Source organism: Chelonia mydas, chromosome 5 (assembly GCF_015237465.2).
Source record: "Chelonia mydas isolate rCheMyd1 chromosome 5, rCheMyd1.pri.v2, whole genome shotgun sequence".
NCBI classification, from domain to species: domain Eukaryota; kingdom Metazoa; phylum Chordata; order Testudines; family Cheloniidae; genus Chelonia; species Chelonia mydas.
In genome coordinates this window covers 67,738,649-67,750,651 of record NC_051245.2, presented here as the reverse complement: position 1 = coordinate 67,750,651, position 12,003 = coordinate 67,738,649, and the positions used below count along the sequence as shown (strand labels likewise).

Below are 12,003 nucleotides of genomic sequence, written 5' to 3'. Positions count from 1 at the left end.
TCTACACAAGCTGGGAATCAAACCTCCAAGCTCACATGTAGAGAGTCTCTTTGTTACAGCAGCCTCCTGTATCCAGAATCTCTGGAGCACTGTTTGCTGCAGCTGTGCCTTGACATACCCCTCCCACTCTCAGCATGGCCCTCGTGCCAGGGCTTGCAAGGTAGTCCTTGGAAGATAGTCATAGGGATGTCTTCCACAGTGCCTACACCAGGGGAGTTCTCACCCATCTGGAACCAGAGCTTTTAGGGCTCCTTCATACTGTTCTGATCCTTTGTATGCAGCATAAAGTGGTGGGAGCAGGGCTGAGGATCTCAAAGGCACTGAAAATTTTTTTTAATAAAGCATTATGAAATAACCGTAATATATCAAATGCAAATTCTTCAAAAAGGCACCACCAATAAATGTTAAGAAGTATGTGCAAATGAAAACCATCCCTTAACACTGCAGCCCCAACACCCCAATATTGAATTGCTGGAATTTTTGATTGGTTTTTCCTTTAAGCTAAGGTGTAGTACAAGTGATTTTTGTTGTTGCTAATATGCATATAATTAAATGCATTACTTATTTAAAATAAGAAACCCAAATCACACTTGATAAAATTTGATTTTTCTGACAATTTCATAACTGGTGGTTGCACATAAATTAATTTTCCTTTTCTTCTCTTTCAAGCTTGAAGTTAAAATTGACAGACAGTAGGTAACTTCTAATTACAGAAAAAGAAAAAAAAATATAGAAAGCCTTTAACTTGTTCATCTAATCCCCAAGGACAGAGTGATTGCTATGTAAGATTAAGTGGTGGTCCACTTCCATTTTAATTAAAAAGATCTTGCACTCTGCAGGAAATTGATTAAATATATTAATACAGAAGCGTTAAGACAAATGATTTTTTTAAAATGTTTCTATAGGTGTAGTAACTTGAACAATGATTTTTCCTAGTTTCCTTTCTTAGCTTTTATTCAGGACTCATCATCTCTTCACTCTAAGGGCATGTCTATACTTGTCATTTAAAACAGAAAAAGTCCCTTTTTTTTGCGCAAAAAACATGGGCGTGTCTACACTTGCCAATGACTTTTTGTGGTGAAAGAAGTTTCACCACAAAAATAAAACCACCTCCATGAGAGGCGTACAGCTCTTACTGGTGATGCATTTTCAGCGATGTGCAAGTGAAGACCCGTTCTTCCTGTTTATAGAGTTTTTAGCCTCCGGAGGATATTCCACAGTGCCTAGGTGACCACTCTGGCCAGCAGGTCTGCTACTCTGACGCCAGGTAAACAGACATTCACCCCTCCCCCTGTAAAGCCCCGGGAACTTTGAAACTCCCCTTCTTGTTTTCTTGGCAAGTGCTCACTTATCATCTGGCCAGGTGACATTGGCTGCTCCACAAAGCAAATGATCTCCTGCTTGGAGCAATGCTGAGCTACTAGAGCTGATCGGTGTTTGGGGAGAGGGGGCTGTGCAGGGACCCAGGATGCCCCACGATCACCCTTCCCCCCCCCCCCCCCCGCTTCCCACAAGACCTATTGTCAAAATGGAGAGAGCTGTACTGTGGGATAGCTGCCCTAAAGCGCTGCTCTCATCGGGGATGGAAGTGCTGCAAATGTAAACACTTCCACAGGTGTCGGAGTAAGTGAGTACACAAACCAGCGCTTTTCTTTCACCGGTTCGCTATCACCGTTGAAACTGACAGCGCAAAAACTCTGCAAGTAGAGACATAGCCTGAATATGTGCTTCCCCTTTTATGCTCCTGTTCCTTGTTTTCATTCTAGCAGCCCAATAAAGTCTGTGGTCTACATTGAAGACCTCCTCCTTGAGCCTCATGACAGGAAAGTAGTGCCTGAGCAGATAACTACACCTCTACCCCGATATAACGCGGTAAAGCATTTCCCCTCCTCCCCCCTCCCTCCCAGGCTTGTGCAAGCCTGGGAGGGAGGGGGGAGAAGCGGAGCTGCGGTGCACTCAGGGGAGGAGAGGAGGTGAGCTGGGGCGGGGCGGGGGGGGCAGGGGGAGGGCCGCAGCAAGTAACCAGGAGGAGGGAGGGGGCACAGAGGAACTGCTCCCTGCCCCAGCTTACCTCCGCTCCACCTTCGCCTCTTTCCCGTGAGTGCGCCACCGCTCTGCTTCTCCCCGCTCCTTCCCTTCCTCCCAGGCTTGCCGTGCCAAACAGCTGATTCGTGGGAGAGAGGGAGGGAGGAGAAGCGGAGCGGCGGCACACTCTGGGGGGGGAGGCGGAGCGGAGGTGAGCTGGTACAGGGCGGGGAGCTCCTGGTGGGTGCTCTGCACCCACCAATTTTTCTCCGTGGGTGCTCTAGCCCCAGAGCCCCCACAGAGTTGGCACATATGGCGGCAGCATGTCTGGCTCCGACAAGCTGCTCTGAGTGGTGTGTTAAGGGGGCCGGGCTGGGGGGTTGGATAAGGGGCAGAGGGTCTCGGGGGGTGGTCAGGGCATAGGGAGCGGGGGGGTTGGATGGGTTGGGGGTTCTGAGGGGTCAGTCGGGGTGGGAAGTAGGTGGGGGGTCAGATAGGGGGCGGGGCCAGGCTGTTTGGGGAGGCACAGCCTTCCCTATCCGGCCCTCCATAGCAAGTTCGATATAACGCGGTTTCAGCTATAACGTGGTAAGATTTTTTTTGGCTCCCGAGGACTGCGTTATATGGGGATAGAGGTGTATTAGGAATTCTCCCTTTTCATCCTGTGATGATGGGTCCTAGAGTATGGAACATACAGTATTCAGTATTCATAATAATGTTGTCCCTTTGCTGAGGGGCAGCGAACTCTGGCTTTTGCAGTTGTTTTCTATTTGGAGCAGTAATTGTTGACAAGGAATTGGATATTTTCATGGTGTAACTTGTTTATTTACAAAAAGTACATGCATCCTGTTTCTCTGATCCGTGTTGGTAACAGACATCACACAGGCAGTTAACTGCCTGTTGCAGAAATCTCAGGGAAGACACCTTTGTCTTGGGAGCTGCGCTACCAGTGCTGGGAGCTATTCCCCTCCTGGCGGTGGGAGAGATCTCTCCCAGCGCTATGCCACCACCACACAAGCCACGTTAAAATGCTGCCACAGAAGACATGCCCCAAGGCTGCTTGCTGAGGTCACATGGCCTGGAAAGATGGGCCTGGGCAACTACCTTTCTCGTGTTGCAGAGCAGCTGCACAAAAAGGAATCTCAGAGTTTCACCTGCCAAACAAATGTCCACACAATGCCCTTATTAATGCTCTGAGTATATTAATTAATAGTATATTAATTAGTTATTAATTACACAGTCACACTGAATGCTTACATATCAATGACGCCTAATGTGCATGCTGTTAGCACCTTTTGCCATGTAATTGTGTATGTATATTGTTGGAACAGTGTGTTGGTTATGTAATTAGGTCTCTCAATGCCATTCTGAATAGCCCTAATAGGCAAGGGGAAATCAAGTCAAAGCTGAAGTGACGTTCCCAACGGTGCACATTGAATGAGTGATGGAAACAGAATTAAGATTTCCTGATTCTCAAAAGCTTTCAGTTCATTTTTAAAATTACCACTATTGTTCCTATACTACTACTTCCCTTTTCCCCATTTTTTTGCAGCTTGAACCAACTCTTTTATATATTTTCCAAATCTAGATCCACAGGTGAGGTGTGCTTCAAACTTCAAATTGTGATTTGACATCACATTGTTTACTATCACCCATTTTAACTGATAGGACAAAGTAAATCCATGAAAACCTGAATCAAATTGATGCAGCTGCAAGTGTGGGGAGAAGAAAGAAGTTCATCCAAATTAGTCTGAACTTTACCATACCTCTAGCATGCCCTTTAGGTTGTATTTATTCCTAAATTAAACCCTTTTCTTTTTCTGAAATCAAAGCTATTCCCATTCTAACTTTCCCATGCCATTTCATCTTATTTTCAGAAGAGCCCAGAAAGCAAAAATGACTCAAATGTTTTGCACTACTGTCACTTACTAGTGTGATAGACCCAGGCCAGTTGGGTACAGCAGAGTAGCCTTATTGGGATCCAGGAAGTGGGTGGGCAAAGCCCGCCCACTGCTAAAGGATCCCCCCCCCCCCCCCAGCCCAAGGAGGGGGGGGGGGGTCCACAGGACCTGGAAAACCAAATAATTACGGGGGACAACTAATGAACAACAGGGACAGGAGTGCGGTCAAAGGGTCAAACGAAGGGAACCTGATGAGCAGAGAACCCCGGACAGCGCCCACCGCTCCTCAAAGGTGTCAAGGGAGTCAGTGGACGCCGCCCAGAGGAACTCTGCCCAGAGGTGTGAACAGACAGAGGATCGGAAATAGGCCCCACAGTCACAGGAGACTCCATCGGCCAACCTCCTCACCCTGGTTTTATAGATGGCCACTTTAGCCAGGGCCAGGAGGAGGCTGACCAGGAGGTCCCGCGACTTAGTGGGGCTACGGACAGGGAGTGCATACATAAGGAGGTGAGGGGAAAAGTGCAACCAAAATCTTAACAAAATATTCGTGAGGAGCTGGAATAGGGGCTGCAGCCTGGTGCACTCCAGGTAGACGTGCGCCAGGGTTTCCCTCACGCTGCAAAAGGGGCAGGTGTCCGGGATTGGGGTGAACCGTGCCAAGTTCACGCCCGTGCTCACGGCCCTGTGAAGGAGCCGCCAACTGATATCGCCGGCGGGCCTCGGGACTAAGGTGGAATATAGGCTGGCCCACCGGGGCTCCTCACTCTCTAGAGGCGGCAGGAGGTCGCGCCACTTTGTGTCAGGGCAGGACACAAGGGTGAAGACGTGAAGGGTGTGGAACACGAGCGTGTAGAGACGTTTCCTTGGTGCGGTCTGGAACCGGACCGGCTGCAGCTCATGTAGCCGGCTCACGGTGAAGGGGCGGGGGGGTCGGTCGGGCCCACGGGGCAGGGGTCCAAGGAAAAGGTCCGGAGGGCCTGGGGTGGAGGGTGGGCGGGGCGCGCCCTCTCGTAGGACCCGGTCGAGGTAAATCCGAGCAGCGGGCGGCAAAGCGGCCCTCACCTCCTGAAGTACGTGCAGGGGAGTACGAGGTCTGGAGAGCCCCATGTGCTGAGCGAGCGTCAGGGGATCCAGCCAGTCTCCCTGGTCGTAGTCCAGGAGGTCTCTAACTCTGGTAACTTCTGCCAGGACCAAACTCTGGCACAGAAGGCAGATATACTGGCCACTGGATTAAGTTTTCTGTTCCATGACTGACCAGAACAGGGGCTGTTCCAGGCTAATGAGAACACCTGACTCCAATTAACCTGCAAAGAGTCAGGTGAGGCCATTAAGCTAATGTGACTGCTTAACTCTAATTAAGGCCCTTCTAATACTATAAAAGGACTCACTCAAGTCAGGCAGAGGAGAGGAAGTGCAGCTGAAGGGCTGGTTAATGAAGATGCTCTCAAGTCATTGGTAAGGGACCCTTAAGTTAAGGGTGAAGAAGGGAGAAGCAGGAGAGCTGTGGGGAAGTGGCCCAGGGAAAAGTAGCAACTCTGGCAGTGAAAAGTTGGCTGCCAACAGCTACTACCCTTAGGGTCCCTGGTCCAGAACCCCAGAGTAGAGGGCAAGCCTAGGTTCCCCCAACCCACCACTATAGAAACACCTCCTGGGAGGGGAAAACAGGCCACTCTCAGGGCAGGAGGCTAAACTGTGTTGGTATGAGGCCGTAAGAGCAACAGAGACTGTGGGAGTTCTCTCACCAACTTACTTGCTGGCTTATGATGAAAAGGGCTCAGTAGACTGTGTCCCTGGCCTGAGAGAGAGAGAGGCTACGTGGAGGATTGCAGTGAGCCTCTGAAGCTAGCATAAACCGCCTGGAAGCACGGGGACAAGGTCGGAGCTCTGCTACACTAGATACTGGCCATGCTTTCAGAGGCTGTATTTCACTTGATGGAAGTACATTACGCCAAAAAGGTTATGAGGAAAATTGGTATGATTTATATTTCTCTTACAAATCTTTCTCTCTCTCTCTCTCTGTCCTTTTTAACATTCTTCGTTCTTGTCAGCTGTAGTTGGTGTGGAAGGAACCTGTAATCCTAACAGCATAATACCTGAGGACTTTTAACGTGGAAGTACTAAAAATAAAAAGTTTGAACTGATTTAACATGTTTTATGTTTGAAACTTGTATGCAACCTATCGGCCCCAGCACAGCTCTTTCCATTCATACACCAGTCCATGGTGACACATCTTGCTATGAGTGACTCCGGTGAGTATCTCAGGAAATAAAACTACATCTGGCATTTTTTGCTGTTAGACATTTTGATCAAATGAAGGAAAAAATGTGATCTACAAAACTTTGTAGTTTCCCAAAGGTGTAATTGAGGTGAACTTTGATCAATGAAAAGTGTCAACATGTCTCAGGAAACCAAGTCTGTGATTAAAGGGTGGTTAATTGGCTAACCTTTATTAGAGAGAGAAGCTAGCTACATATATTATTGCAAAGATTAGTATGGCTTGATTAACAAAACCTCTCAGCATCAATAAACTAATTGCTGGTTTTAAATTCTAAATTTCACCCCAGTTATGTAAGTTGACATAAATAGCTTTGAAATGAGATAGGAAGAGGGTGGTGTGCGTGCGCACGCACGTGTGAAGGGGAAACTGCATATAAATGGAGGTCTGTTTTTTGTCTTGGACTGACCTGGTAAGGCCTAACCCTGTCCTTGCACTGAAAGGGCAAAACTAAGGGAATTAAAATTTATTCTACTGGAGAGAATCCCAGGAACATTATAACTCTGGCGAAAATTAGATATTGGACAAGAGCTTGTAGAAATCTCAGGAAGTGGGCAAAAGTCTATTCTTACTTTGTGGGAAGGGTAATACTTACCTGAAGAAGATATTTGTAGGCAAAAGAATTGGAGACATTGACACAGGAAGTAAGACTTGCCTTATTAAACAAGTATTCCTTTTCTTATTAAAACTGGAATTCTAAAGGAATCTGTAGTAGTAGTTTGTATTCTAGTGCAGGCCAGGGGACCTAATCGGAAGATGGACACTTCTGTGCTAGCTGTTGTACAGTCCCTGTCCTGAACAGTACCGTCTAAAGTCTGTTTCTGTCCTCTCTACATTAAATAATTTTCTATTCTTCCAGAAGTCCCACTAGCAAGGATGGGACTACTTGAGAAGAAAGGTATGACATGGCCTGAGTAAAGACAGCAGAATCTGGGCCTAAATAGACAACAGATGAAGCATCGGGGTGGCTTCAGCCTCGTCTCGGTGCAGGGAAGAGAGTGGGGAGACTGAGGTGGGCTAGACAGAAAATCAGAGGGGGGGCTCCGCTATACATCTTGTGGGCATGCATACTTATTTATCTTTTTAACAATATGCACTTAAATGTGTTTGTATATATTCTTTTTTTGAGGAAAACAGACCTGTTTTAAACTTCATCTAGGACAGGTCACTGGTCCAACATTGTATTCACAGAAAATCAATAGGAAAAAAACCTAAGTCAATAAATAAACAAATAACAGAACATTTCTGGAAAATAATTACTGGTTAAATAATACTAATAGCTAGCTACTTTAAATCGGAGAATGTACTGTATTATATTTTAAAATTAGCCATTTTCACATGGCAAAGTAGGATATTTTTAAGATTTGGAGACTCGGAGCCATAATACAACAACTCACACTGCGCCATTTTAGATATTGGGGAGGGGGGCAACTTACACACCTGAGAAAACTAGTCTTTTTGCAGATAGTAACTTAGAAATTAGCTGACCGGAGCACTGTATCTAATTCCTATATAAAGAAAGAAAAAAGTATACAAACACCAATTAAAGCCATATTTTAAGTTTATATGTAAATTTAGAACAATCAAGAAACAATACATCAAAATATTCCCAATCCCAAGCCTTGAGGTATCAGTTTTGGAGCCTTAACACAGGTATCAGAAACACAAATTTGATACGGTGTACACTATCCTTAGTAGAGAGAAATAAAATCTGTTTACTGTACTTTCTCTAACAGACACACACTGTTACTGCCATTATCTACTCTATTTTAGTCAATTGTTTTCAAATCCACTAAAAATGTATTTACTTAATTTTAACAATTTTTTTCTCTTAGTAGGAACGGGAATTAATTTTTCTAATTATTTTGGCATTTATGTTTTCCAGTCACAATCATGTATGTGACTCATCAGTATTTGACTCCATCATTACTAGTATCGGACTTGGAACCGCATTTATTTTTGTGCAAATTTTAAGTTATTTTACAGATATAATTAAAAATACAATTTGAAAATAAGCAACCTTCATGTGCACAGTGTCTAAAATTGTGTTTAGCTAATGTTTTTTTTAAACTGGCACTGCTAAGGTGAGTACAAGCTAAATTAACATTATGGAAGGTGTGACCGGAATCCCAGGGTAGCCACGCTGAGGAGGTCACTCAATTAGGGTGAACTGCAAAGAATGGGGCAGACCATTCCCAAAGCTGGTGGACATTCCAATACTTAGATTTACCAAGCCAGCACAAAACAGCTTCTGTAATACCTCACTGGTTACCCAGAAGCCAACAACACAGTTCCTTAAAGCAACCCAGCGCCAGGCCTCCACCCAGACACCCAAGTCAAATATGATGAGGATTATTGAAAATCTTAATCATCATATAAGAAAGTTCTACCAATCCCAAAGGATCGGACACATTACCTCCCAGGTTAAGGAATATTCCAGATCTTACGCAAATACATGGTTACAGCCAATTCTTTTCTTTTTAAATAAATTTTAGTTTGGTTAATAAGAGAGCATATTGGTTAAAAGATCAATATACATACAGACATGAGTACAGTTCTGAGATCAGATTCATAGTAGAGATGGTGAGTTTTGTAATTGCAAAGAGTTTTCAGAATTAGTGAATAGGTTATAGTCCAATGTCCATATTCAGGGTGATCCAGACAGGACTATGGAGATCTCAGCCTTATGGCTTAACCTTCCTCTGCATGAAGGGTCAAGCAGATCTGAGATAAAAAGGATCAGGACCCAAGGGGTCTTTATACAGTTCCAGGCCTTCTCTTGACAGGTCGGAGTCCTTAGGCGAACAATAGGCAATCATGGAGACTTTGAAGTAGACCTATTTCCTAAGCATTGCCAGTAATTAGCTACACAGATTAACATAAGGCAATTGCCTGTTTTCCACAATTCGCAGGTGGTTTTGCTATACATCTCAAAGAGAGGAATACAGTGATATTACTGTGTTTACAGTTTATTTAAATGTTAAGATGTCCTTTTGATCTCTGAATTAACAGAATACAACGGTAATGGGGACTGTTTGATTACATTGTTAACCTCTAACAATATATATGTGTAAACACAAACATTATCTACCAAAATGTCTCTAAGGACTGAATTTGGGTCAGTTAGCCTGCAAGCGGCTTAACCCTTTCTGGCCATGTGTCACACTTTGTATAAGATTTGTTGCAATTATATAACAGTGGTATCAACAATGATTTGCATGGTCATATTTTAATTAGATAATGTCACAGAAGGATACAATTATTTGATTGTGCCACTTTAAATAATGAATGACAAAGCACAATATGGTAATAAAAGTAATAGGGATAATTACTCCAACCAGGATAGGTTAGGCATTTTAGAACTACTACTCAAATAATTCAATTTAAGCATAAGAGAGAAATCAAATTATGAAAAGCACAGACTAGTCAAAAAAACATAACAGTACTGTAATCCTTAACAAACTTTGAAAGAATAAAATTACAGAAAATGTGTGCATTGCTCATTTCAATAGGAAGTACCGGTAAGTAACAGCAACACCACCCCTAATACTAGAAGTGTGTGTGTATGTGTGTTTTGGGGGGAGTGTATGAGGGAGACGGTGTTGGGGGAGAGTGTGTGTGTGTGGAGTCTCTGTGCATGCCTGAGTGAGCGTGTCAATACGCTGTCTCTTTAAGCCGAGCTTGCAGGAGGCTGAACGCTTGTTCAGTGCAGCTGCAGCGCCCACTTCTAAGCTAGAGGCACCAGCACAGGCAGTCCCCCCCACCCTAGCTCAGCGGAGATCCCTCTGCAGAGACTCGGGCACAGTCACCTCTAGCATCGGGCGAGTTTTCCCCAGTGCCAAGCCACCCATGGGTTAGCTTCCCAAAGAAGGGCAGACTGCTGCAGCAGGAGCTGGGTGGCTAGAGAGCAGCATTTGCTGGTCGGATGCCCAGCTTTGGGAGGGATGCATGGCGGCGGGTGAATCATGGGCTCAGGAGGCCAGCCCCTGGCCTGGCCCCGCTCCTCCCGCTGAAGCCTGCCCCCCCCCCCAGCTCTGGGCTGCCCCCCCACCCCCACCCTGCAGTGCACCGGGTGGGCGGTGTGGCCCCTCTCCCCCAGCCCTGGAGTGTCAGGTGGGAGAGTGGCATGGCCCCTCCCGGAGCGCTGTGTGGTTGGGAGGGTGGTGCGCTCCCCATCCCCTGCACACCGGAAAGGTGGTGTTGCCCCCCTCCCCTAGCCCCAGAGTGCTGGAGGGTGGAGCGCCTGCCTTAGCTGCCCACCAACCATGGAGGGATGGCTATGAGAGGGCTATGGCAAATTTTGGGGTAGCTATAGCCTGCACCAGCGCCCCCCGCCCCCCCCCCCCGCCAAGTGCCACTCCTGGGAAGCATCAGGAAAAAGGATACGATATACAAGCTGAATTCGCAATATGTGTAGTATGTTACAGCAGCCAAGTCTCAAACTGGGACCTCTTTGGATCAAAGCCACAAGTCCCCCCAGAGCACAAAGAGCACTGACTTTCTGAAGTGCAAGCTGGAGATGTGCTAATCTTGTCTCAGGGAAAAAGATGCTTGTTGCATTTCTCACAGCTGTCTTTAAGGAGTGGGTTAGTTTTTGGAATAAACGTTCAGAAGTCTGTTTCCTAGTAGTTAACCTAAATTACTCAAGGAATTTTTTGCTTCCCCAGTGAGTTCCAATCAGCATTGTAGGTCTGTGATTATTCACTGATACTGTGATTTGAAGTTAAGCTAGATGCTGTTAGTTGTTTCAGATTACCTTGCAATGATTGAGGGCATTCTTACAACAGAAATTCTTCCATGTAGCCAGCAAGCTAGATGCTGTTTTATTTCAACAGATTGTTGTTTCTGATTAATGATAAAATTGTCTTCGTCTTAGGAGAAGCTGACAAAGTCAATTTAAAAAAAGAAGCAAGACAATGAACAATTGAGATACTTGGAGAAGAAGTTTCTGAAATGACATGGCAAACTGTAGGGGATGATAGTATCAGAAACCTTAATTTGCCATTTAAGACACATGTCATTGTGTGATGTAAATGCACCAGAGAATGCTGTTTTACTATTCTTCTACAACCTTGGATCGATAGCAAACAAGAACTGAGGACATCCATCAGCAGAGAAACTAGCAGTACTTTATGAGAGAGGAAAACGTGCAGGAATGATTCCAATAAATATCCTTAGAACATGGCAGTAATTTATTTGGCTCCTGTACTAGCTTATGCTGGTAACAGTAAAGAACATCCATGTTCAGTACTAGGTTAATCAGTCCTGCCCTCAGACAAATGGACATTTATGTATGTCCTATAGTAACAATGGTGTTTGCATGTGGGCAGAGATGACCTGTGCCTGCCGACAGTGGAGGGGCAGAGTGAAGGCATCTGGCTTTGCAGTGTTATTGTAACAAGCCAAGCAATACATCTCGGGGGGGTGACCTCCTCCACCCCCCCCCCCCCACACATCGCCTTTGCATGTGGGTAGTGACATAGGAGGGGCAAGAGTTACAAGGCTGTGTGGCTGTGACATGAGGACATGTCTAGGTTCCTAGCTGGCTAGCATGCCTGTTTTGGTATGCAGGCCACGTGAAGTGAGAAGCGCATACTGCTCCTTTTTACAAGAGCATGCACCCCATTTTGAGGTGGAGTGGTCTGAGCAGGCTTAGGTGACACTGTGTTAAATGCCTGTTCTCTGACTGGAGTAGCACTAACACTGTTGGAATTGCAACTGTGGGAGATTTTGAGGAAAATTGCTAGTGTAAAGCCTTGCAAAGAAATGGGTATGCTTTTAATTCAAAATGTAGTTGGA

At 45.6% G+C, this 12,003-nt stretch overlaps 1 long non-coding RNA gene across 1 annotated transcript in view; it reads left to right on the top strand.

The window, feature by feature from the left end:
- The first annotated feature begins 1,101 nt into the window (after window positions 1–1,101).
- The window catches only part of LOC122466080, a 73,270-nt gene continuing 62,368 nt past the window's right edge, over window positions 1,102–12,003 (top strand). Inside the window, exon 1 of the long non-coding RNA XR_006291310.1 lies at window positions 1,102–1,267. This is a non-coding gene — a long non-coding RNA (uncharacterized LOC122466080). The remainder of the gene's footprint in view (window positions 1,268–12,003) is intronic.